This window comes from Channa argus, chromosome 6 (genome assembly GCF_033026475.1).
Source record: "Channa argus isolate prfri chromosome 6, Channa argus male v1.0, whole genome shotgun sequence".
In the NCBI taxonomy this organism is placed as follows: Eukaryota; Metazoa; Chordata; class Actinopteri; order Anabantiformes; family Channidae; genus Channa; species Channa argus.
The window spans coordinates 9,695,546-9,722,691 of NC_090202.1; the positions used below are offsets into that span (position 1 = coordinate 9,695,546).

Here is a 27,146-nt window from a genome sequence, read left to right on the forward strand (position 1 = left end):
TTCAAAAATGCACCTCGAACACTTTCTTGAAAGAGACAAAACATAACTTCATGAGGATGTGGCCATGGGATTATCAAGGGTTGAACAAAAGCAATGCAAGTACTTTTGTCGAGTTGAACTCGTGGGAAAAAGTGGCCGAAAGGTTGCAGTTCTGCTTACTCAAAGTATGGTTGACGCTTTGTTACTATTAACTACTAAAAGATCTCAATGCAATGTTGGTGACAGAAATATCTTCCTCTTTGCACGACCCAACTCAATGAGCCAACTCAAGGGACAGGATTGTTTGCGTATCCATGCAAACCAGTGCGGCGCCAAGCACCCTGAGCATCTCAGGTCAACACAACTAAGGAAGCATGTTGCCACACTGTCACAAGTTCTCAACTTAAAAAACAATAAACTAGATCAGATTGCGGACTTTATGGGTCATGACATACGTGTTCATCGGGATTTTTATCGATTGCCAGTTCCCACCACCCAACTGGCAAAGATTTCAAAACTGCTTTTGTCGATGGAAAAAGGACAGCTTTCCAGCATTCAAGGAAAATCTTTGGATGAAATTGAAATTGAAGGTTTGTGTTGAAATGAATTTCTATTCAAAAATATGTCCAATGGATTGTCTTATACAAATTATAATTATTTTAAATACAGTAACAAAGTTGACAGTATAATGTAACTGCAGTGCCACACTTGCAGACCTGCCCACCAGTACTTATTATGTGTAATATCAAAATATGCTGCAATGATTGGTCACTCTAAAGTATTTCACAAAGATGGTGACATCTTATGACCAGCCTATACATTTAAGCTGTTGTAACTCTTGTATTAGCCATGAAGCAGTCGATATTTGTTGGCCATTGAACACAGATGTGTCTAAAAAAGAAAATGGTATACATATGGATGGTGATCTAAGCAGTTTTAACAGTTCTCTTCATAAAACCTCTGTGGTACATGTGTTCATACTATTTGTAAAACTTGTTATTCACTGATTAACACAGCTTAATAACTTGACTATTTGTCTATCTAGACATGGGTCTTTGTGCCCTCAGAAAATGTGTGTAATTCAAGGCTAAATGGTGTTGGACTTGAAATAGATTTTGGGGAGTTACTAATTCCAGGCCTCACATTTCAAATTGTTTAGTCCATACACAAGACCTATGTCTTATTTTGAGGTGCATTCTTGAACTTTATTTACCTAAGCCTGGCAGAAGTCTATGTTCATATGTTGTTGTAAATGGTAGGTTGGCAGGTATGCAGCTGTGTTTTGTGGGTTTTTTTTTTTTTTTTTTTTTTTGTCTTTAGCTTCTCATGTGCTGTTAACAACTGTTTCACCAGGTGAAATTTGATTAAGTGATGCAGAAAATGTTGTCCTTGAAAGTGAATCTGATGATGATGATGGTACCACCGATGCGTTGTTAGAGAGCGGATCTAGCCGGCCTGTGGATGCTCCATCAGACACTACAGTCACAGACCAGAACAATGAAGCCAGAGATTTGGGTAGGTTTTACAATATAATTTAGCTAGTTCCAATAAAATGCCTGTTACAGCACAAAATTATGTGAAATTTTGTTTTCAACAGAAACATCAGTGTCCTCAACAATAAATGAGACCATCTCTGACTCTCAAGGTAAAACAAGTTTATTTTTATACTACCTTTTTGTAATAGGTCAATTTAAAGTGCTTCACAATTATTAAAAAAAATAAATAAGGATTTTGCAATAAAAATTTAAGTGAAAATATAAAATGAATTGCTGAGCTATAAATTCAAAAAACTTTTTAGGCTGCTAACAAGTTCTGTAGTTTGTTTACACTCACCATGGACATGCCAATATGGGCTTTAAATATAACTTTAATTTTCAAGCTGTCTCAGAATAATAATACAACACACATTTATTAAATTAATGCACTCTAGCAAAACTGGTTGCATATTTGATCCATCTTTTTAGAATTGACAAAGTGCCTGTAAATTTTTAAATACTCCACCATACACTATGCAATGCATAAGGTCAACTTGGATCAAAACATACCTAGAGCAGTGTCTAATAATACTGTAAAGTATCTAGAGGTCTTTGAGATTAAGATCAAAATTTTTTTATTTGGCCTTTAAGCAAAAACAGATGGTGTAGGCATATAGGAATTTTTTGCTATCAACTTGTGGCCTTTTGATGATCAGAGGCTGCAGAGGGGAAGGGTTATTCTTAAAGTCTATTATTTCTTTTGTCTTGTTTTATATTGAGGATGGATTTATATTCAGGTTGTTCTCCCCCCCATAGACAAGTATGTCGTTCACCAGGCTTCTGTAACCTGGCTCATCCCCCTCCTCTATGAGGCCCAGGATGGTGTTGTCCTGGGTGGAGACGCTGTCATAGTTATACATGGTGAAAACTTCAGGGCTGAGAAAGCAGTCCTGCAGTCATCTTGTGCTGATTGAACGGGTGGGTGGGTGTTTGCCGAGCTCACAGTCAGGAAGTCCAAAATCTGTTTATAGGTGGGAATTGGGATATCAAATTTAGTCAGCTTCTCAGCCCGGGCAGATGGCAATAAATGCAGACCTCTAATCCAGTAAGAGCATTTTAACATACGTTCTGGTGCTGTCCAGGTGTTTCAGGTTGTGGAATAAAGCCAGAGCCACCGTTTCATCCACAGATCGGTTGGGGCTATAGACAAACTGGAGGGGGTCTACAGTGTTTGGGACCATGTGGTTAATGTGTGTGAGGACCAGTTTCCTTAAGCACTTCATGGCGACTGATGTGAGCACCACTGGCCTATAGTCATTCAGGGTTGATGTGTCTGATGTCTTAGTGACCAGTATATTAGTGGGTTTTTTTTTTTTTTGGAAAATATGGGGGACTGCTGCCTGAGTTAAAGATAGGTTGAAGATGTCTCATATACACTAGCTAGTTGATCCCCGCAGGCTTTAAGAAGTCTAGGGGAGACTCCATCTGGTCCTGCAGCAGGTTCAGGACCTGAACCCGAAAGGCAGTGTCCTCTGGGTTGCAGGGGGATTTTGAAGGGGTGTCTATGTTCAGAATGTATTAAGGCTGTCAGGGAGGGTGATGTCTCAAGAGACCACATTTGTTGGTTTACTTCTGTAGTTTCTGACTGCCTGGATTCCCTGCTGCATGTTGCATGTGTTGTTGTTCATGTAATAAGTTTTAGGGAGAATGTCCTCTTTGCAGCTCTGATGGACTAGCTCAAATCAAAGTCACGGCCGTGACACAAACTGCAATTGGAAGTCAAAACAGTTGTGTAAAAATTCGTCAAACAGCAATGGTAGGGAGAAGAAGAAAAGTAATTTCTGCCTAATCATCGTTTTAAATAAAATACATAATAGATTAACGAAACAATCATAGCAACATAAATAGCAGGACTTTACAAAAATGAGAAGTTGTAATTGTTTGAAAATGAAGGATAACATCATTTTCTAAATGAATCAGTGTCCACAATCAGTACTGAATAATCCTCTCTACTATTATTTAGTTAATTTTGAGTCTGCAGGTTGGATTTGCAAGTTTGTTGGTATCCTATCAGTTTAAAAGCACTTTAACCAGACACACTGCTCAACCAGGTGAGGTGTTTCTTCAGTCCAAAAACCAAAACTCTTGTACTTATTGTCTCTACTCATTGGAGCGTCAGTAATTTCACATAACTGTTGCACATGTGCAGTTCAATAGCCACAATACAGGAAATGCTGAATTGGAGCATATGACACATTGGTTAAAAATGAAGCTTGCTGGTTTGGGATTGAAAAAACATCATCCAGTGGAGTGGTGGGTCTAGAGGATGTACTTAACCAGCATTTGTACAACAATGGAGTTGTGGCACAAACAAATGAGTGAGTCCAGCCTGATAAGTAACCAAACATGAGTACAGAAGATTTAAACCATACTTGGCTGAAGTAATCTTTTAGGATTTGGGTATTTAAATGTTGTCATAAATACGTTTTATAACACAGACATTTACAATAGAAAATTGAAAATGCCTAAGCTAAACTAAAACCTAAGTGCTTTTCAATTCTGAAAGCTTGTTCCCTCAAATCTGATTTGCCAACTCTAACACTTTATGTATTTTTTTTTCTTGCTGTGCATAATTTTTAGATGTTGCTGACGAAAATCATTCCAGCAGAGCACCAAGGAGAGCATGGTCTAAGGCTGAGATGACTGCTGTGATGCAACACTTCCGAGCTCACATTCTTAAAGGAAAACTGGCCACAAAAAATGAATGCAAACAGTGTAAGCTTGCAGAAGGTACAGCTTTAGAAGGTAGAACCGTGAAAAATATACGGGTCACTGTTAGAAACCGCGGAATAACGGTAAAAAGACAGTCACAGAAACACAAGCCATAAACCTGATGTGTTGATATTCTGGCAGCTCATGCTTGGTCCAGTCATGCATAATGTTCAAAATGATGTGTGACAGCTTTAAGGTTTTTGTTGTATTGCATTGGCAGGCTGCTGTATGAATGTTTTTGTTATGTTAATGTATCCATGCAAGACAATTGTGGGACACCCAAAGTCGGGGTAAGTATTGGCTGTAAAAAAAGCTCACTCAACACTGACAGCTACAGTTTTGTTTTTTGTTTTGTTCAGTCTGGTTAATAAAAGTAAAGGTTGAGCTCAAGCACAGAGCTGGTTGAGGAAAAAGTTGCAGCAATAACTGTTTAATTTAAAATGTTTTGTTTTTAAGCCCTTATAGGTTTTTAAATCAACCATGCTTCAAATAGACAGTCAATAGATAATAAAAATAAAAGTAATCTAATGTTTAAATATATGGCTTCTGTGTTGTGTTCCAGGCTGGTCCTGTAATACAGCAACAGTTTTTTGAGTTTTGATTATGGCTGTGGTTTAGTCATGACCAGGTGTTTTTTTTTAAATTTATTTTAACCTATTTTTGTTGTAATACTTTTTTTGTTTGTTTGTTTTGTTTTGTTTTTTGGAAGCAACTTAAGGGCATCTTTAGTGTTAATTAAATGACTGTGCCAACAATACTGTGTTTTGTCAGGTTTGTGTATATATGCAAATGAAGTCCAGTATAAACTGTCAATCCCTTTAAAGACCCAACAATGTTTATTTGGACCATGTAAACCACATAATCAGCCGTCTTTACAAACCACTGTAGTGTCAGATTGGTGTGTATGAGGTTCTGTAGGTTGTATCTAAATTCTAAAGTGAACTAAAAAAAAATTTCAGATTTTTTGCAGCGTTTTAATCTTACTTCCATGTCTCTATGACATCTAAAAGTAGTAGTCTGTACAAACCACCATCGGACAGGTTTTGCAGGAATTGACCATGTAGTTCACATATCCCCGTGTGAGGGAGGGAGAGTGTGAGGGAGGGAGAGTGTGAGGGAGGGAGAGTGTGAGGGAGGGAGAGTGTGAGGGAGGGAGTGAGAGCGTTTGAGGGAGAGTGTGAGAGCGTTTGAGGGATAGTGTGAGAGCGTTTGAGGGATAGTGTGAGAGCGTTTGAGGGAGAGTGTGAGAGCGTTTGAGGGAGAGTGTGAGAGCGTTTGAGGGAGAGTGTGAGAGCGTTTGAGGGAGAGTGTGAGAGCGTTTGAGGGAGAGTGTGAGAGCGTTTGAGGGAGAGTGTGAGAGCGTTTGAGGGAGAGTGTGAGAGCGTTTGAGGGAGAGTGTGAGAGCGTTTGAGTACTCTGTTTTTTTGCACAAGTTTGTATCCTGCCTGATCCCTTTCTGGACTCTGTCAAGGTTTTGGTCTATGGTTTGTTTATTCCTTGTTATGCGGTTTGGTTATTTCTTGTTATATGGTTTGGTTATTTCTTGTTATATGGTTTGTTTCTCCTTTCTTACGTTTGTGCATTAGTTTATCCTCCGCCTGTTTTTTTATCCTGCCCTTTGTGTTAGTTTCACCTATTTAGCTCTGTTCTTAGTCCCTGTTAATTCACCCTCTTTGTGTGTTTATGGGTGGGTGTGTGTCTTGTCTGGTCCCTGGGTGTCGTTTTGTTACCTTTAGTTCTGGAGGTTTATTACCCTCCTTGTGGAGTGAGTGTTAAACTATGACTTTAAAAAAAATGACTTTAAAGACAATGATGCAGATGGCCCAGGGTGACCAATATCCTATAAAAACATATATTAAAGTAAAACGAAAACATTTTGTAATCGTGTGGCTTTTAGCTACAAATAAACAAAACTAAGGAATAACAGTTCATAAACATTATTATTAGCACATTATTATCATTAGTGGGTTTTTATCAGCCTCAGGCATCACAGAGCTGCTAGCATGGCTGTAAGTCATCTAGTGTTGTCCAACATCATGCACTTAAACATTTATTTAACAGATTTGTCCCAACCAGGTCTTTAGACAAAATAATAATGATCTATTTTCTTATATGACTTGGCTGTATTTTGTTGTAACATTTGAAAATATTATAATGTGAAAGCAAGTTAAAAGATAAGCTTTAGCACAATTTAACACGTTATCAAAAACACTATCAGTGGCAACCAATTTTTATAATTTTTTTTCTTTTCGGCTTATCCTGTGAGTTCAGGGTCGCCACAATGGATCATTGTCCGCATGTTGATTTAGCACAGTTTTTACCCCAGATGACCTTCCTGGCGCAACCCTCCTAACCCTAACCCATACCACAATGAACCACAGGGAAAACTGCTCCCAACAAAGCCCAGTGCCAAAGCAATGTAAGTACCCCACAAATAACTCATCCAAACAACTCAAAAATTACATCACAAACAATACCTAACTAAAACATTGTTAATGGTAAGGAATGCAGGGCCTAGTGGAAAGGGAAGAGTGTGATCTTTTCACTACTGTAATGTGTCAAACCATGTGATAACTGGCTGCGTATCCCTTGAGCACAATCACCACTCGATCGCTCTATAAAAGCATCGTCTCAGTTTGTGTCCACGTTTGGTATTCCATGCTTTGAGAGTGATTGGGGGTTAAGGACAGGTGCTGTCACAGTCCCCAGCTTCACTTCTGCTTCTGAACTTTTATTTTGTAATCACCTCTTTGTCTTTACTCCTTCTGCAGTGCCTCCAGTTTCACCATTATTATCAGTGTAATTGTTTTTCAATTCTCAATTCTAACCTGACTTAGTCCGACTTGCCTCTTCCCCATCTGGTACTGTATGATTACTGTTCTGCCTCTCTGGTTTACCCTTGCTCTGTTTCACAGTTCTGCCTCTCTCTATTCCCGCTGGGTACCTCTGCTCTGTGCTTCTCGGTCTCTTTGTAGTCGGACTTTGTTTCTGGGACATTGGATTATGATATGGATTTTGGATTATTGCCCTGTGCTTTTGGTTATGGTTCTGTTCTCCCTCTGAAGGTCGCCTGTGGCAGACTTCAACCTTTGCCTCCAGCCCCCACCTCCACTAACCATGAGCTGACTTCAAGATATCCAGAGTAAGCCAGTCATTTTAGAGAAATCGGAGAAATTGAACTCTAACTGAAGAGCTTGATATGTATAGTTTGGTATTTTGTAGGCACCTGCTATTATTTTCACATGCTTTAAAAAAAGTAAAAACTGTGGATGCTTTAGTTTGATGGCAGCGCCCTCTGGCATGACACATCTCAAATCTAAAACTGCAGATTAACACATATGTCTGCCTTCATACAATAAGCATCTTTCACAATTGACCTCTAGACAATTTCCAGATACAGATACAATTCCCAGCACAATTCACTTTGGATTTCCTAACCTGGATTAAAAATGCCTTTATTCGTTCAGACTTGTGCACAGATGAGCAAATCAAATTTCTCCAGTAAATAATTTATAAATATACTTCAGTAGAGAATGTGTCTTTTACTCTGCAGTCTCTCCAGTGGTAACTGTGTCTGCATTGTTGCCCTCTCTCACTCTTTACAGAACCATTGGATGATGAGTCATGTCCTACCAGAAACAAAATATCCCAAAGAGAATTTGAGTGGTAAAGTATGTAACCCTTGAGGATTTTCATTTTGTTTTCTACACATTCTTAGGTCATGTTTTTGTCCTCTACAATGGAAGCTGGAAAAAATAATAACATGGTATGTCCCATTTGGCAGCTTTGTTGGGAGACACCTAAATATTTCAAATACCATTTTCCCAGAACACTTCCCACGACAACAAACGCATACAGTCTTTACTGTCAATGTTTTTAATAGCCAAATGATTAGATTTCTCATAATTGTTGTTTCTTACATGAGATAGAGCCACAAATAGTCTCTCTTAGTTTTACAGTTTTCAAGTCTGTCTTAAACAATTATCACGTCCATACAGTATGTACAGTTGAAACCAGATGTTTACATACACACTTTAAAAAGACCCAGAGCCATTTTTTTTCTTACTGTCTGACTTTAAATCAGACTAAACCTTAGATCAGTTAGAATTATTAAAATTCTTCTTATTTGCTACATGTCAGAACCATGAGAATTTCTTCAACTTCATAAGTTTTCACACACATCCTAGCATTGGCTTTGAAATCTGTGTGTATATGTGTATATGTATGTATGTATATATATATATATGTATGTATATGTATATGTATATATATATGTATATGTATGTATATGTATGTATATGTATATATATATGTATATGTATATATATATGTATATGTATATATATATGTATGTGTATGTGTGTGTGTATATATATATATATATATATATATATATATATATATATATATATATATATATATATATATATATATATATATATATATATATATATATATATATATATATATATATATATATATATATATGTGTGTATATATGTGTGTGTATATATGTATATGTGTGTATATATGTGTATGTGTGTATATATGTGTGTATATATGTATATATATGTGTGTATATATGTATATATATGTGTGTATATATGTATATATATGTGTGTATATATGTGTGTATATATGTATATATATGTGTGTATATATGTGTGTATATATGTATGTATATATATATATATATGTGTGTGTATATATGTGTATATATATATATATGTGTGTGTGTATATATGTATATATATATATATGTGTGTGTATATATGTATGTATATATATATGTGTGTGTATATATGTGTATATATATATATGTGTGTGTATATATGTGTATATATATATATGTGTGTGTATATATATGTATATATATATGTATATATGTGTGTGTATATATATGTATATATATATGTATATATGTGTATATATATATATGTATATATATATGTATATATGTGTATATATATATATGTATATATATATGTATATATGTGTATATATATATATATATATATGTGTATATATGTGTGTATATGTATATATATGTGTGTATATATGTGTGTATATGTATATATATATATATGTGTGTATATGTATATATATATATATGTGTGTATATGTATATATATATGTGTGTATATATGTGTGTATATGTATATATATATATATATATATGTGTGTGTATATATGTATAGCTTTGTCTCCCAACAAAGCTGCCGAAAGGACAAGAGTATATATATACTCTTGTCCTTTCGGCTTATCCCAAGAGTTCATTGTCTGCATGTTGATTTGGCAGTTTTTACACCTGATGCCCTTCCTGACGCAACCCTCCCCAATTTCTACCGAGCTTGGACCGGCACTGCACAGCTGGGGAGGGAAATGGGCTGTTAGTGGTTCAATGTCTTGCCCAGGGACACGTTGACTTATAGCCAGGGCCGGGGATCAAACCACTTCCTCTGTGGACGACTGCCTTTACCAACTGAGCTACAGCCCCTCCTTGGCTTTGAACTGTATGACTTGGGTCAAATGTTTTGGCTATCCAACCACAAGCTTCTCACAATAGATTGCTAAAATGTTTGCCCATTCCTCTTTAGAGTCAGGTGTGTAGGCCGCCTTGCTCACACACTACTGTTCAGCTCTGCCCACAAATTTTCTTTAGGATTAAGATCAGGGCTTTGTAATGGCCACTCCAAAACATTGACTTTGTTGTCCTTACTTTGTTGCGATATCATTAGGGTCATTGTCCATTTGGAAGACCCAATTGCACCTAAGCCTTAACCTGGCTGATGTCTTGAGATGTTGCTTCATTATAGTTGGTAAAGGAGTCATTTCACTGTGGATAATGACACTATCTTACCAGCTTCACCCAGCATCTTCACAAGTTGATTAGCTTTTGTTCTGGGAATGATACCCACTTTTTGTCTCAAAGTGTGTTCATCTCTGGGACACCGAACCTGTCTACTTCTTGAGCAGTTTAAAGGCTGCACATTCCCATGGTGTTTATACTTGCATATTATGGTTTAAACAGATGAACGTGGCACCTTCAGGCATTTGGAAATTGTACCCAAGATTAAATCAGACTTGTGGAGGTCCACAATTCTCTTCCTGATATCTTCGCTGATTTTCCCATGATGTCACAAAAGGATGCTGTGTGTTTGAGGTTTGCAGATGTACATCCTGCTGTGTCAATGTCAATTATCTTATCAGAAGATTCCAAAGCCATGACATCAGTATCTGGGCTTTTCCAAATTGTTTAAAGGCATAGTTATCTTAGTGTATGTAAACGTCTGAATTTGAAGAAAGTAATAAAAATGATCTAAAAGATTAGCAAATAGAAAAAACTTTTCTAACCGACCTACAATAGGAAACGTTTAGTCTGATTTAATGATAAAAAAAAAAAAGATTATGTTTCTTTTTAAAGTGTATGTAAACATGTATGTTAAAGCATCAAGCACACAGTATCTGGCATTTTGCTGATGGGGACTTTACTCTGCTTTTTCAACCACTTGTTCAATAAGGTAAACTAAAAAAAAGTTAGGAATATTCAACTTTAGGGTGAAATCTATGGAAAACGTAAAAAGTTCATGCTACATTGATATTATATCATGAAAATAGAGCATTTAAGTACAAGCATGGAATGGTTATTTCTTCATCTTAAACAAATTAGTCCCAATAACATGTCAATTGTTAGTTGTCTTCTTGGTCTCATGGTGTCAAAATGTGAACAGCATGATGAGGACTATTTAAATTTGTCAATGACAAATTGTCATGGAATGAGAACATTTATTGATCGATTCATGGATGAGACATGTTCCATGAATCGTGTTGTGATTTTTGCAGTTAATCACCTTGTTAGAGAACAGTTCACCTGTAAAGGTTATAGAGCATTTTAGGTGCATGCTGAAATTTCACTTGAAAGTTGAATATCCCTAACTTTTTGTGAATAGTGTAATTCCATCTATTGCTTGTAACCATTTATCCCATTTTGGGTTGTGGGGGGCTGGAGCCTATCCTCACCTATTGGGTGAGAGGCAGGGTAAACCCTGCACAAGTCGCCAGTCTCAGGGCCAATGCAGAGAGACATTCGAAACACAGCTGTGACCATGGACTCACAGCCAATACTCTGATGTGTCAATGAAAACATTGCTAATTGTAGGCCTGCTTAAAACAAGAAAATGTGCAAATGTTTTATTCCTGCATTATTGCCTTGTCTGCTCGTACCAAAACGCTAGTAAATGACTGTCAGATATCTTAAAATAAACAACAAAATACTTGTTTTTGCAATACAACCGTAGTCTTAGTTTCTTCATAAGATTTTTTTAACATGTTTAACATACAGGTATTAATCAGCACAGATGCTAAAATATTTGTATCAGAAAAACTACATTCTCTTTCCCTGAGTGGTTAAAAATCTCAACTTAATCTGATGGTTTCTTTCTCGTAATAGCACCACATTGGTTTTCTCTGCGTTCAGTATAAACAGAGACTATTAGGGGTTTAATGCAGATTGGAGCTTATGATGGGCATCTGTGAGTAACAATGCAAAGATAACAGAATATCAAACTGAGTCATCTGCATAACAATAGGTCTATGTTTCATCAGCATTAACACCTAAAGTATTTATATATAGAGAGAATAATTGTATCCAAATTACAGAAGCTTGGGGCACAACATTTACAAAAGTACTGAGTACCTACTTTTCAGAGATCCCAAACAACTTTTAATAGATCAGTAAGTAAAGCTGCATACCTTTGCTTATTAAATGGACCTACCGGAAAATCATTTCCTTTATCACTTTCATTCCAGAAGTGCTTCTTTCTCAAGCCAGACTGATATTCAAATAGAAAAGTTTTCTAAAGAAATTCTCTTGTTTACTTACATTGTTTTAGGGATTTAGTATGTTCAGACAAATTGGAACTAGACCTATAGTTGATAACAGAGGAAGCCTCCCCTCCTTTTAACAATGGTGTGACAAATTCTGATTTCCTTGTTGTGTGGATTTCAATCATAACCAGGATGAGGTTAAAATATGTTCAGAAGGGCAGACAATGATGGCATCAGTAGCATTACAAAATAAGGCTCCATGTTGTCTGGGCCTAATGGCTTTAATAACATTCAGTTTAATTGCCTCAGGCACCTTGGTGCAGACTTTTAACACCCATGACTGTCTGTGACTGCTGGCATATTAACAGTTACAGACCCAGTGCTGGAACCAGTTGCACAGACAGTTGCTTCATCATTGTCTGGGTTTAATAGCTTGGCTGATGCAACAAACCATTTACTGTAATGTATGTGAGAGAAAAACATTCCTTCGAGTGCAAAATGCCTGGTTATGGTGACCAAATGCTACATTTGCACATCAGCAGAATTTCTGTCTGCACTCTCTTTAGACCAGAGCTTCATCAGGAAGCTGTCCCAGCAGGGAACACATGGAGGTGAGTGGTCTCAGATACTTGCTAATTAGATTCCTGACCACTGTGTGTATGTTCTGTAAGGTTGATTTGCATTGAGTCATTCCTTTGTGATTTTATGTAAATTGAGCTGAGTGGTTAAAAGGCACCAATAACCTATAAAACCTGGTCAATCTGACTGACCTGCTCATGAGTGTAGTTCTGATTTTGAAATGGAAAGTCATTTGATTGTTCTTCACAGCTGTGCGTGTCATTAAGGCTGTTTTTTGAGGTTTGCCTTTGATGTTAGCTCTTTGATTCCTCAGCGTCTGGAAATTAAGCCAACGTGCATTGATCGTGTTTCCATGGCTCTAGCCAAGGCTTAGTTTATTTTGTGGGAGTGCCTGTGTTTGGAGGGACAACAGTCAGGAGCAAGTTGCAGAGGCAGAAGCTGCAGATGAGAGATAGTGGCATCCAAAACAGTTTTACATAGCAACATCATATGAAGTCACAAGGAAATTGTAGAGTTTGTGCCTTCTGGAGGTTGTAACGAGGCAGCCTGAATTCCAGAAAAAGGTAACATAACTAATCTCTAAAGACAGAATGCATAACTTTGGTTTAATGCATGGGTCATTAGCAGAAATTATGGGCAGCAAATGTGTGGAATTTGTTTTAACACAGTATGCTCTGTAACATTTTTAGAAAAAGGCAGATATGACTAGCATCTGTAAACAAAAAAGTGAGTAACAGGGCAGGCTCAATACTGGAAAACTGCATTGGCGACTCTTTTTAAACAGTCGCTGAGATCTGATGAAGATCATGATGATGATGATTATGAAAACAGTTCAAGATTGCAAGGTGGGTTATGAGTAATGAGATTACAAGAACCATGAACTAAGTCATACCCACGCACATGCATACCATACTGCTTATTCTAGCCCCAGCTGTTAGGGCAAACAATGTGTCGCAAAAAGTAATATAATATAATTTAGTTTTATTTATTTGCTCTGCCACTAGACTATATCTATGACTTTTATAGGGGTATTTCAACGTGTACTCTTGTGAGCTACTAGCACGTATTAAGGTATGCAGCCACAAGCTTCATTTGCAGTTTGTTGCTTGTTGTAGCTACTGATGATTAAAATCCACTTGTAGTTGTTTAGCCATTGAAGAGCTACAGCCTTCCTCGTTTAATTTAATTTTCCAAGTCAGTAAATAACACTGTATGTCACACTCCAGTGGTGTCTGCCAAGGGGTGTGATATTTTTAGAATAAAGTGAACAGTCTGCGGATTTGTTAGAAGTAGGAAAAATGGCATGTGTCAAACGTTTAGCAACTCTGATAGGCGCCTAACTGTAGAGGCTAGGTGCCTGTCTCGAGGCATCGGCAGGTGCAAAGAGTAGCCTGTCTGCAAAATAACTTGCTGAAAATTACCAAGGGACATTTTGGGTTTTTTTTTTTTTACCCATATTGCAAGGCCAGGTGATATGCCGTGAATCACCAGCTATTAAAATACATGATGATGCCACAGCCTTTGCCACAACCTAAATTTGGTTGGTAATGTTTTCACTTCCCTTTAATTTTACCTTAAGCTTAGTTTCTTTCCATTATTAAGTTTAAGTATTAATAATTAAAGGAAAGTAGCATAATCGATTTTAGTATTGGGTTATTCGTTTGATATACACCGTTAGTCCATGTAGCATGCACATTTGATTAATTTTGTACTGTCAATACTTGAATTAGTGTAACTTAAGCTGTGTTAATTTACTATCATACCACCAACACATGAACCCTCAGTGCCTTACCGTTTTATCATGCTGACTTGGAGGCTGCTCCCGGGAGGTCTCGGAAGTCACGAAGACAGAGGAGGCAGGAAAATTTTCAACGTACACTTGTTGAACCAGCAGTTGATCCCGTATCTGATTGACAGATAGGATTTAAGATTCCTACCAACATTACTAAATGATCAAACCTTGAGCCCATTATTGCAGAAAGCAAAAGAGGGGAAGCAGGGTACGGAGCCTGACTGGACTCTGGATGAAGCTTCCTACAGAAGGTGTGCTTTGCCGTCACCGTAGAGCGGCCAAGCAACTAGTCATCCCTCTGTACTTATCTGTAAGAAGCTAGGTTTATCATTCTTTTGGTTAGATTTGAATTGTTCCTGTGTCTTTTGTATTTTCATCTTGTCTGTATGTTCACCTGAAGCTTTCCCCCCCACTCAGTTGCACCCCAGTCTGTTTATAGTCCCTCTTGGCTTTCTGTTCCTCACCTCGCACCGGTCAACATACCTAATTCACATCACCCATCAGTTTTTTCTTTCCATTTTTCCTGTTCACTTTCTTTCCCATTGTTTGCTGCTAGCGTGTCTTCCCGTGTTTCTTGTTTCCCTATTGTTGTCTGGTTCCTTGAGCACCAGCTTTAGAACCTTCTCAGTACATTAGTTAGTCTTGCAGTTTATCTTGTTAGTAAGTAAGTCATTTGTGAGTTAGTCTTGGAGTTTATTGTTTTTCTAAATTGTTAGTTCCTCTTATTATCTGTAGACAGCATTTTAGCTAGTTTCTAGATTCTTTATTGTTTCCTCCTACCTTCTGTAATGAGCGTTTTTGTTTGTCTAAATTGTTAATAACTTCCTTCTGCCTTCGGCAGGGAGCGTTTTCTGTTTGGTTTATTTCCCTTTGCCTGCCGGCTGTTAGTTTGAGTTTATATTTTTGTTATGTTGTTCCCCGTGTGTGTTGGAATCTCACACTTATGTTTGGTCATGCCATTCACTGGGCTGGACAATTGGGAAAGCACAACACTACAGCATGTATTAAACAACATTTTAATGGGCCTGAAATGCATGCTGATGTTGCTTAATTTTACAAGAGTTGCCCTCAGTGTCAAATAACTTCGTCTAAGACCCCCTCCAGCCTCTCCCTTTCATGTCCACTCCTTCTGAACACTTGGGGCATTGTTGGTCCAGTGGAAAGGAGTAAAGCTGTAAATCGCTATGTGATTGTGATTACTGATTATGCTGCCAGATATCCAGAAGTCTCCCCTTAAAATCAACCAAAGCGAAGGCTGTTGGTATCTGTCTGGTTCAGTTTTTTTCTCGAGTAGAATTTCCCTGTGAGATATTAACTGACCAAGGCAGTAATTTTATGCCCACTATGCTCAAACAGATTTATCAGCTGGCTTTTTCCTCTTTAAACTAATGCATGGTCATGAGGTTAGGGAACCCCTTTCGTAACTAGTAGTTCACTAGTTACGTTACTGTTACTTATTTTCTGTATGAGTGGAAATGAAATTGTGGTTGGAGTATTTGTTGGGTTTCATTTGTTAAACCACAGTTAGCTTCTAAATGCACTAGCTTACCTCTAACATTACAATGCTAAAGGCCATGGGGTGAATTGTGGGATATCTTGGCAACATCACAGTGAAATTTACCTCTCTGATATAAATTCTACTTTTACAAGGTTATACTACTATTGTATTAAGAGGTGGTTTTTGGTGGTCACAGAGCTTCAGTATGATAAATATCCTGTGTTACAAGTGACAACAATTATTTGTTTGTCTGTGCTAACAATTTCTTTTTTTCTGCAGTTATGACTAAAACAGGTAAGTCCAACTCCTACTGGATGGATATCTGAGTACCATTTCACTACTGGCAAAAAACCTGGTAGCAGGAAATGGAAAGAGGCCCTGGAGCGTATTGATGCTTGCCCATTGCAGAGCCAGAAGATGGTGGACCTTTTTGGCAGACAGATCGTTTCTTCTTGTGGGTTTCATAAGGTAGGTACATGATGAGTTATCAAGGTGTTATCATGCACGTCACCATATCATATAGAAGAATGTTTTATGCGTCACATTCTATACCCATTTTTATGTATGCATATTTCTGCATAAAACAAATTACAAATGGTTTGACCCTTATGGACTTACTACTTCTTCCCCTGCCCTCAGTCAGCAGAACAAGTAAGGACAGAGGCAGGAACAAATTCAAAGAGAGGCAGCTGCTCAAGTGAGGCAGAGGCATCCTAGTCAGGCACAGCTGTCAGGGAGGCAGGGACATCACAGGTAGAACCGGGATTGGAATGTTCAATGTGTAGTAAGGTTGTGGATGGAGAAAGATTCTCAGAGCACCTTTCTGACAACCATGCTGAGGAGAGATGTGATACCTGTGGGGCCAAGGTTTGGGGCACTATAGGGCGGCTGCTGCACATTGGGTCTCAACATTATGGGGCCTTATTGGCTTCACCATCTCCTACTGTCACTCAATATATAGTCATGTTTTAAATTGGTATTGTATATAGTCTTTAGTTGCTGTGTTTCCACCCTCTCTTTAAAAAAAGTGGGGAAAAAAAAAACACAACTCTTGTGGTGTAATAGCAACACATCCATCCTTTGGGTGGAAGACTCCGGGTGCAAATCCTGGCAAGAGTGTGTTATGTGCACAATCAGTATTTCATTTACTAGGTTTCATATACCAGTTTTTATTAAGATATTTGCAATATAATTTGTATTATGAATTTTATATTGAATTGTTCTCCTTTTCTTTCTCTCTTATGGTCCTTTGGGTTTTCTATGTATTTGTGTGCAGACATGCCCTGTTTTGTTACTTTCATTTCGCACAGCTGTCTTACCCTGTACTGTTCTTTATTTTTCTGAGGGGTACAATAAACAGTATGTACACAGTATGCAGCAACAACTTCTGACTCCTTGATTCCTTTGGTTTAGTGTATTACCTCCCCCGCCCTCTAGGCAGAGCTTTTTATGGGGGGGTCAAGGAATGTAACTGTAATAATAATAGTAATTGTCATAGATATCATGTCATATTGGACAGATTTTACGAGACTGGTTGTTGCAGCTGCAGAGGCAGGCATTTTCAACATTACCATTACCTTTATGTAATTAGTGTTAGACTGATAATGCAGTCACAGGTCTATATAGAGAGAGATATCGAGCTGTCAAATAGCAATGCTGCACACGTTTGGCTCAGAGTGAACAAACATTTAATTGACTGGTCTACTCGGTCGCTGTTGAATTAAAAACGTTCAATGATCAGGATTTGTTAACCCAGAGATTAGGGTTCCTAACAAGCCAGAGGTCACAGGCCGGGGCCAGTCCCCACACATGATTTAACATTCAAAAAGCAATTTGAATATGTTTCAAGAAAAGTTACACTGTTTTGTTTTTCAAATTCCTCCTCTTTTTGGATTAGGAATAAAAGCTCAACTTTACACTTATGAGATGAAAACCCTTTAACAACACATTGTTTTGCATGAGAATAATGACATTAACTAGTACCTTCTATGAACCAACTAAAACATTGCACAGTACTTACTATAACTTCAGAAGCAGAGCTGCATATGTGTAGTATTTGTTGTTGTTTTTTTAAATGGAAAGTAGTTTGAATATAGATACATATTCCTGTTTCTGCAGGTCTGTTGTTATTCTGATTTATTCTTAATGAGGTGTAACAGTGCTGTAGTTGAAATACATTATTGGTACACTTAGGGAATTTTGGAAACAGAACTGGTTCTCGGAAAACAGTGCCAGCAGTACAGTATAGTCAGAAGGCCAAAACATGAGAATGGGATGTTCCTGTGCTGTGTTGTGTTTACTGTCTACTGCCTGTGTCTTCCATCCTCTAATGTGCATTTCCACAGATTCCTGTAATGCATTTAATTGGAATTGAGCAAGTATGTTGAACATTTTACAATGTGTTTACCAGATACTTTCTCACCAAAGAGCTTGTGAAGACTTGCCCAGTCTTTAACACAAAATACTGGGGGGCAAAATAAGTTACATTTTATTTATGTATTTCCAAGCCTGGTGTATCCAGGAGTCTTGGAAAAGGATCTATGAGAGTGGAAGCTATAGCTGCGCATTGATACACAATTTGTGCCTTGGTGTTTTACACACATTTTCTGTTTGTAAAATATTTTTCCAACTTTATGCAAAGTAAGCAGAATCACTCTGGTCATGATAGAAATTTTCCTTTTGATTAAAAGAAAAAGATGAATATTAACTAACCCATATTGTTGGGTTTTTGGTTTGACCCAACCTGCAGGGTGAAATTAAGCAGTGGTTGGGTTTGTGCATATTTGACCCATCACTGGGTTAAATATAGTGACCCAACTTACAGGTAATTAAAATTTATTTCCTAGGTAACAACAATCCAGTGACTACGTAATGTGCTTTGAGTTATAAAGAAAGTATTTTAAAGAACAGGAAGAGTATTTCTACATGTTTTGGTCCATTTACAACAACTCAGTTGAGCTTTACATAACTGCTAATTGCATGCTGTGCTCATGTTTTCTGACCATTCACACAGCTACTCACTTCTATTCACTACTTCAGGTAATCAACTTTTGTTACTGTGAAAATACAGGTCAATACAGTTACAGGTCATTTAAAAGTCAAAATCTAGTCCACATATACAACATGTCTTTTTAGTGTAAATTGTATGAATGTACTTCCCTTTAATGTAGATACCAGAGCCTAGAAAAAGGTCAGAGACTTGAAAACTGAAAGCACTACAGCACACTTAGAAATTTTGTTACAGTAATGTTAAAACACAAGTTGTAGTGATGGATTTACCTATGAATACTGATCTGACCCTTTCTCTTTAAAATAAGTATTATTTTAATTCCCAGTGAATAGTAAAAAACAGTTTTCCTTCATTCAGATCAATTCAGATCATAAATATTCAAAACAGGAAATACAACAATACTATAAAATTGTAAAAAGAAAAACCCATCATCTAGATGTTAAATGTATAGATTGGTCAGCACCTTCCCTGACTCTTGTCCACTAAAACATTAACACCATTCTTTAATACCATTTATTCTAATATTGTTTTGGATCACAAATAGCCACGCAGCAGTCTAATGGAAGAGGATCCTGTTCCTGGAAGTTCGTAAACAATAGTCAGCAAAAATTCCCACACTGGTGCCCACTGTTTTGGGAAATTAATGTCCAAAACATAATACATTTTGTCAGCATGTCTCAACAGCTCAAAGGAGTGTGTTTTGCCGCAGTGCGCTTCTTCCAATGATGGCGTTGACTGAGTCCAAGAATAAAGGGGAAGGGTTTAGCGATTTCATTTCACCAGGTTGGTCCGAACCTGTTCATATCAGACAAAAGACAGTATTTAATGTTTTGGCTACTTTTAATCTACTTCTAAAAACTACACATACTTTTAGCACTATACGCTTGCTTTCTGTATATGGCAGTGTAGCCACAAAATAGTCCAAACATGACAGACAACTGACACAATGTAACTAGGTGTTTGATATAATCATCAAAGATCTTAGTCCAGATCTTATTTTTTGTCAATAAGTATACAATATTAAAATGTAAAACATTATGCATTATAAGAACCATGACATGAATCATACAACTTAGGCACAACTGACTTAAAGTGATGTTCATACAGCCAGCCATATGGGCAAGCCAAGCTTGAATATCAGAAATACATGTAGAATAAATGAATATCAAAAATTCACATTATTGGCATAGTATATATTTCACCTTGCTCAGGAAGCTAACGATACAGTTACTGTGAAGTAATTTTAATGATTTTTTTTATTTTTTAACAACTGTACATAAATTACCTAGGCTATTTACTGAACAGAGTCGACATGGCGGGAACTAGTAACGTTAGTTAAAGTAACGGTACGGTTATGTTACAGATTTTAAATCTCAGAATAACATCCCCTCTAGCTGAACTGTTCCGTCATGTCTCAACAAAATAAGTGAAATGTTTTTTTTTTTGTTTTTTTTAAGTGCATAGGAAGGTGCAGAAGAGTCGAAGCTCGTTCCACTATCGTGGGATCATTGCGCTAAAAACTTTTGCTTGGCGTCTTCTATGCGGTGCTGGGACCAACAGACGTCGTTCGTTGGCAGACCGCAGCGAGCGGAAAGGATTGTAGACTTGAATGAGTGAGTTGAGGTAAGCGGGAGCTTTCGAGTTAACTACCCTGTGAGCAAGAGACAGAGCTTTGAACCTGATGCGAGCAGCTACAGGAAGCCAGTGTAGAGATGTAAAGAGTGGTGTGACATGGGTCTTTTTTGGCTGATTAAAAATGAGGCGAGCTGCTGAGTTTTGGATCATCTGCAAAGGTTTGATTGTGGATACCGGTAACCCCATCAACAAATCGTTGCAGTAATCGAGACGAGATATGACCAGTGTCTGTACAATGAGTTGGGTTGTATATTCTGTGATGTAGGCTCTGTTGTTGTAGAGAGCAAATCTGCACGCCCTAGAGACTGAGGAGATGCAGTCTTTAAAGTTCAGTTGGTCGTCGATGATGACCAAGATTTTTGACCAATTTAGTGGGGACAATCACTGTAGATCCAATGTTGATGCTGAAGTTGTGTCGTGTTGAAGGTCTGGCTGGGAAGACAAGGACTTTGGTCTTGGAGAGGTTGAGTTGAAGATGTCTCTCACTCATCCAGGCTGAGATGTCTGAGAGACAGTAAGAAATGCAGAGACAGTGGAGTCGTCCGGAACAGGAAAGATAGGAAGAACTGTGTGTCATCAGCGTAGCAGTGATAGGAAAGACCATGTGAGTGAATGATGGCACCTAGGGATGAAGTATAGATAGAAAAGAGAAGAGGACCAAGAACTGAGCCCTGCGGCACACCGGTAGAGAGGCTATGAGAGTGAGAAAGATGCCCCCACCAGGATACCTTGAAGGTTCGTCCCGATAGGTAAGCACGAAGCGAGTCTAGAGCGGATCCAGAGATGACTAAGTCAGAGAGTGTGGACAAGAGGATCTTATGGTTCAGTGTCAAAGGCTGACGATGGATCAAGCAGAATTAAGACAGACGATTGACCTGTGGCTTTTGCAGCTCGAAGATATTGCACAACAGTCAGGAGTGCCGTTTCTGTGGAGTGACCCCTCTTGAAGCCAGACTGGTTGACATCGAGGAAGTTGTTCTTGGAAATTAAGTCTGAGAGTTGGTTGAAGATTGCTCGTTCCATTGCCTTTGCCAGAAAAAGCAAGGAGGGAGACAGGTCAGTACTCAACTACAGAGGGATCAAGAGAAGGATTCTTGAGCAGTGGGGTAATCAAGGCCAGCTTGAAAGAGGTTGGAAAAGTCTCTGTTTTGAGAGATGTGTTGATGACTTGTGTAATAGCTGGCATTAGTGTGGGTGCAACTGCTTGAAGCAGAGTGAAAGGGATTGGATCCAGAGTGCAGGTGGTCGGATGGTTAGAGAGGAGGAGGGTGGATACGTCATCCTCAGTCAGAATTGCAAATGCAGTGTTGGAAGAAGTTAGACGGATGTCATCATCTGGAGGCTGCCTGTGCTATGAAATATTTAACTTTAAAATACTGTTAGCAGAAATGCCAGTGTTTAACTGTTAAATTGTAGGTGTGAGTGTACAGTAATTTTACGGTATACACCACCATGTTAGTGTTTATTTGACACAAAAATAAAACATAAAGTACAAAAATAAACTTAGGTACTTCTACATTTCCCATAAGTCCCCAGAAATAAAAAAAAAACAAACAAGTGCATACATGTTTCAAGAAAAATATTGCTTATATATTGCAAGTTATTCAGTTGTACACTTGACTTAGTAAGAAAAAAAAATAGTCTACAAATTTATTATTAAACAAACAAATAGTAGTACAAATCTTTCAGGTGTCAGTCTACAATAAATTCCTTATTAACAGACATTACTCACAGATGTTAATGACAGACATTACTGAAGTCATGAATCATAACCTCAGATGTCTTTTGTAGATAACAACAGTGTAACAGAACAAGCTTGTAAACAGGTGTGTCTGCAAGTTTAACTTTCACCTGCCTGCCAGTAAAAGGGAAAGGAAGAAACATTGTCAGAAGTAAGGAACAAGATGACTGCAATGTTTGGCTGCATTTGTTCAACAAACAACAAAAAATTAGCAATAAAATTGGCCCTGCATAAAATAAAAATGGTAGTAGAAAAGCAAACTAATTAAGACTGACTTATTGACTTGCCCTACTTCTCCATCTGCATGCGGGTGATTACAGGTCCCCACATGCTTCTGAAAATCTTGTTCCTTCCCACTTGCAGATTTACAGCTGGCTCTATAATGGCATAGGAAAACATACAAAGGGGAACAAAGTCAGAGCTAATATTACCCCAGCTAAAGAAATATGCCTATTTCAGCAATCCGACTTATAACATTTCAATAAATATTCAGAAAAGCAACACTGGATTGACAGTGGTGGATGAAGTACTCTGAATTAAATAATTAATGGTGACAGGGACAAATGATGCATCTATGATCTGATGCTTTTATTTCTGAACTACTGATGTTGTAACATTGCTTAGTGACAGTCTAACAGCTCTGTGATTTCAAGAATAAAACACTGAAACCACAACCACAGATATAATGCTAAGGGAGCTGGAAATAAGCTCAGGATGCACAGAACAAAGCCATAGAAATCTGTTAAGAGAAAATATAAGAGTAAATTTATGTGGTTCTCTTGTAGCAACATGTTGCTATGTGTGCCTGATCTACATTTTTTGATGGGCTTTGAAAGCACATTTTGCCTTGAATTCAGTAGTTTGTATCTGGAAATAGACCATTATTCCGACAATTTCCGCTTTAGCTGTGTGAGCTACTGCAGTGAATGCATATCTCTGTAGATAGGCCAAAATCAGCACAACAAGCCAAAGAGTAAATGGCACTCAAAGCGCTTTACACTGCTTCTTATTCACCCATTCACACTCACAATCACACACACACATTCATACACCAATGGGGGAGCTGATATGCAGCTGGCCAACACTCACCGGGAGCAACTAAGTTGGGGTTCAGTGTCTTGCTCAAGGACACTTCGACATGTGACCGGAGGAGCTGGGGATTGAACCAACAACTGAGATTGGTGGACAACCGCTCTACCTTCCTGCGCCACAGTGGCTACAGAAATGTAGTGGTCTTTCGATTTTTGCTCTTAGATGTAGTAAAGTAAAAGTCAAAGTAGCCATAATTAAATCTATTTAAGTACAGTATTTGTAGTGAAATATTGTACTTTGTTACTTTCCCCCACAGGGGAATGAGTGGAATGTTGCCTTCTTGGCTAAATTCCATGTAGACAATTTTAATCATCAAAACAAAAACATTAGCCCACAACCATGAGAAGAATGCTGATGATAGTGACTGAACTTGTAAAAGAATGCACGGGGAAAAGCATAGGCTACTAAATAAACAAGGCAGGGATAAACATGAACTGACACATAAACAGGTAATACACAGAGGGGGACTAAGGAAAACTGACATAGATGAGGCACGAGCAAACATAAGTCACTACACTGGTAAACACACGGGGAAGTCTAAGGAAATTAACAAACAGATTAACTAAACCAACGGGACACGGATGAACAAAACTGCAAACAGGAATATCACCGAACCTCAGACCAAAAAAGTGACACAAAAGCACAGAGTCCAGAATACAAGAGTCCATGAAACACTCATTCAGATTTTACCTAGAGTCACGAGTCTACTGTGGGGTTGGTGAGGGTAATAACAAGCCAGGGAGTGAGGGGAAGACTGAACTTAAATAGAGGGGGGAACAGGTGCAAACCATCAGGGACAAACAAAGGCAAAGCTGGGGAAAACAACGAAGGCACAGGAAGTAGGGAGAAAGGGCCACAAAATAAAAGTCCACGGACAGGAAGTGCACTGGGACCATGACGTGATGACACACTTGAACAGCATGACACTGGTTTATGTAGTTAAATTACTGTTACACTGCTGTTACTGTTAATCAACCACATTAACTATTAATTTGATTATTATTATTAACAGCTATTACTATTTAACAGCATTTAAGTTATTTAAAAATCCAAGACACAGTTGTAAATCCAGTGTAAATTTACAACAAACTTTCCTGAGTTCAAACCAACAAAAAATACAAAATATTTTTTTTTACTTATGTCAAGCTCAGTGACTGTTGAACTATGACAAAAAAGGTCTAAAGTGTAGACCTGGTAAGAGGACCATGGTAAGTCCATTCTTGCTCCTTACTGAACTGCGTTAAGTAGCCACTCATTTTATACTCGTGTGGTGTACTACAAGAAATTAAAGAACAGAAAAAGGAAAAGAAAAACAAGAAAAAACAGAACGAAAAATATTTATGTGCATTTATTGAAGTACTAATCTCAAAATACAATCCTGTGTTCTACTTCATGTCTCCATTTTGATGCAGCCAGTCAACCAGTCGGTTATGGAGCTCCAAAGTGGTCAAAATTAAATAAGTTCCTGGCGATATGTCGAAGTGTCTCTGGGCAAGACCCTCAAACCCTATTAGAAGTGTAGTGGTGTATCGAACCCTAACAGCCCATTCCCCTCCCCAGCTTTGCAGTGCTGGTCCAAGCCCGGTAGAAATTGGGGAGGGTTGCGTCAGGAAGGGCATCGGGCGTAAAAACTGTGCCAAATCAACAATGATTCGCTGTGGTGACCCTGAACTCACAGGATAAGCAGAAAGGTCAAACAAAAAAAAATAAAAAAATTATGAAATATCTTTAATTTTGCTTTAAAATTGCTCATTATGATGAAATATTATTTTGGAATGATTGTTTTCATAATAATACCGATTATTACACCTGCAGTTGTATTTAATTCCAGAGGCTTTTATTTCAAAAGGTAATTTTTTATAGTTGGCTTTTATTGCACGATATCGTTTTCCACATTGGCCTATTTATTTCAAAATGCCACTTTTCAGCAAAATTGAAGAATCAATGAAGGCAAACAGGCCTTTTCATCAGACGTAAGTAACAGCAGTTATACGCAGTATCAATTTAAATGCTCCTAAGCGCTAGATGGTAGTATACACCACCAACTGTAGTTGCTGCTCCAACAACAGAAGCAAAACACTGGGTGTGAATATCATTACAGTCAGTGGAGAAATTTGTGGATTTTATGGGCGCAGGAGAAAAAGTCAGTTTCCGAGTTACAACACAACGGTCAATTGATGACACCATATGACAATGCTAACCCAATGCCCAGACACTGGATACACAGTGCGATATCTCCGCAGCCCTTTGAGTGGAATAGGATAAGCAATGATCTACATAAGACCCCTGCAAAAAAGTATTGGTTTGGAAGATGTGAGTGATCACTTAGGTCACAATATATTATTGATACAGTTATTTAGTAGGATTTAATGGTCAGATGACTAGAAAGAGGACTACAGTAATAATTTTTCTGGATGTATAAGTAGTGATTTGGTGGCCAAGAAATTTGCCATATTAGGTTAAAATGTAATAAGTCATTTCACCCTCATTTTTGCCAAATCAAGAAGTTGCAGGTTTAAATAGACATTTAACTGCCACATTGTTTCATCTTTTTTCTCTTTTCATGTTTCATCCTTCAAGCTCATCTACATTGTACATCATTTTTGTAAACATTCATGTTTCTTGACAGCTGAGGTCGAAAGTGTAAGATTATGTAATAAGTCTGTTATTGTCAAACCTGTCAAACCAACACACAGTTTCCAGGTGATTTCAGACTGGTTTGTTTTTTTAATATTTGTTACAGACAAAACAATATTTAAAGACGTTACATAATCATGTTAAAAAGGAGCTACTCTGGACTGTCAAGCACAGAAAGTACATGTGAAAGTAACAATCACTGGATTTCTGATGATACAGAAATTAAATAAAAGACGATAAAAAGTCATACAATTTCTTTTTGATTCTGATGCAGATTGAATATTTATTAAAACAAAACTAGCAATCAGCCTATTAGTGGAAGGTTGACCTGTTTCTAATGTTTGTATTTTACATTTCAACTGCATGACCAATGACAGAAGGAGAAAGTTCCTGTTCATTCAGTATATGTGGCAGCTGGATCTCAAGAATGGGGATATTGTGGTCCTGTCCAGTCCACACCATAGTCCTCATCAACCTGGTTTCTGCTGCTGAGCCAGTAGGTGCACCCTTTATTGGATCTGCCTGGGCCAAAGCAGATTTGACCTTAAGGCACTGGTTAATTTAATTATTCATTGTAGAATGTTGCATGCAAGAACAAATATGGATGAAATACTCAATGTACTAACCTGTAAAAAAAATTACGTTCATCCTTACTGTGCAGCAACCAGAGCTGCAGGGGTGAATGGTTGGTTGTTCTCAGTCCGTGCTGATTCCATGCTGCCTTGAATGGCTAAAGATGATGCTGAATGTGATACAAAAAAGAAAAAAAGAGGAAACACTGCAAGAGGGATGTGAAATGAAAGTAGTTTTATTTATAAAGAAACAAGGGAGGAACAACAAATTTAAACAGAGGCTACGTCAATTAAGAGTGAAAGCTAAAATACAAACTAAGCACATAAACCAGGGAATTTAAAAAGAAACTAAGATACCAAAATCTGAACACAACATATGACAGTGAACCAGAGCTAACAAAAACTGAGACAGATCACCAAGGTGCACACCTATACAGAAACTGAGATGGGGTACACAAGGGGAACAAACCAGAGAAAAAGGGGGCATGAGGTACAAAATAAATGACAGAACACAGAGTATAAAAACTAAAAATCACT

General features: G+C 37.8%; 2 long non-coding RNA genes across 2 annotated transcripts; both read left to right on the forward strand.

Annotated features, from left to right (window-relative positions):
• The first annotated feature begins 1,338 nt into the window (after nt 1-1,338).
• Nucleotides 1,339-4,929, forward strand: LOC137129345 (uncharacterized). The gene is made up of 3 exons (XR_010914698.1): nt 1,339-1,494; nt 1,577-1,624; nt 4,095-4,929. It is a non-coding gene; the product is annotated as an uncharacterized lncRNA (long non-coding RNA).
• A 584-nt stretch (nt 4,930-5,513) lies between these two features.
• Nucleotides 5,514-11,485, forward strand: LOC137128341 (uncharacterized). The gene is made up of 4 exons (XR_010914551.1): nt 5,514-6,645; nt 7,292-7,368; nt 7,832-7,897; nt 9,526-11,485. It is a non-coding gene; the product is annotated as an uncharacterized lncRNA (long non-coding RNA).
• The last annotated feature ends 15,661 nt before the right edge of the window (nt 11,486-27,146 follow it).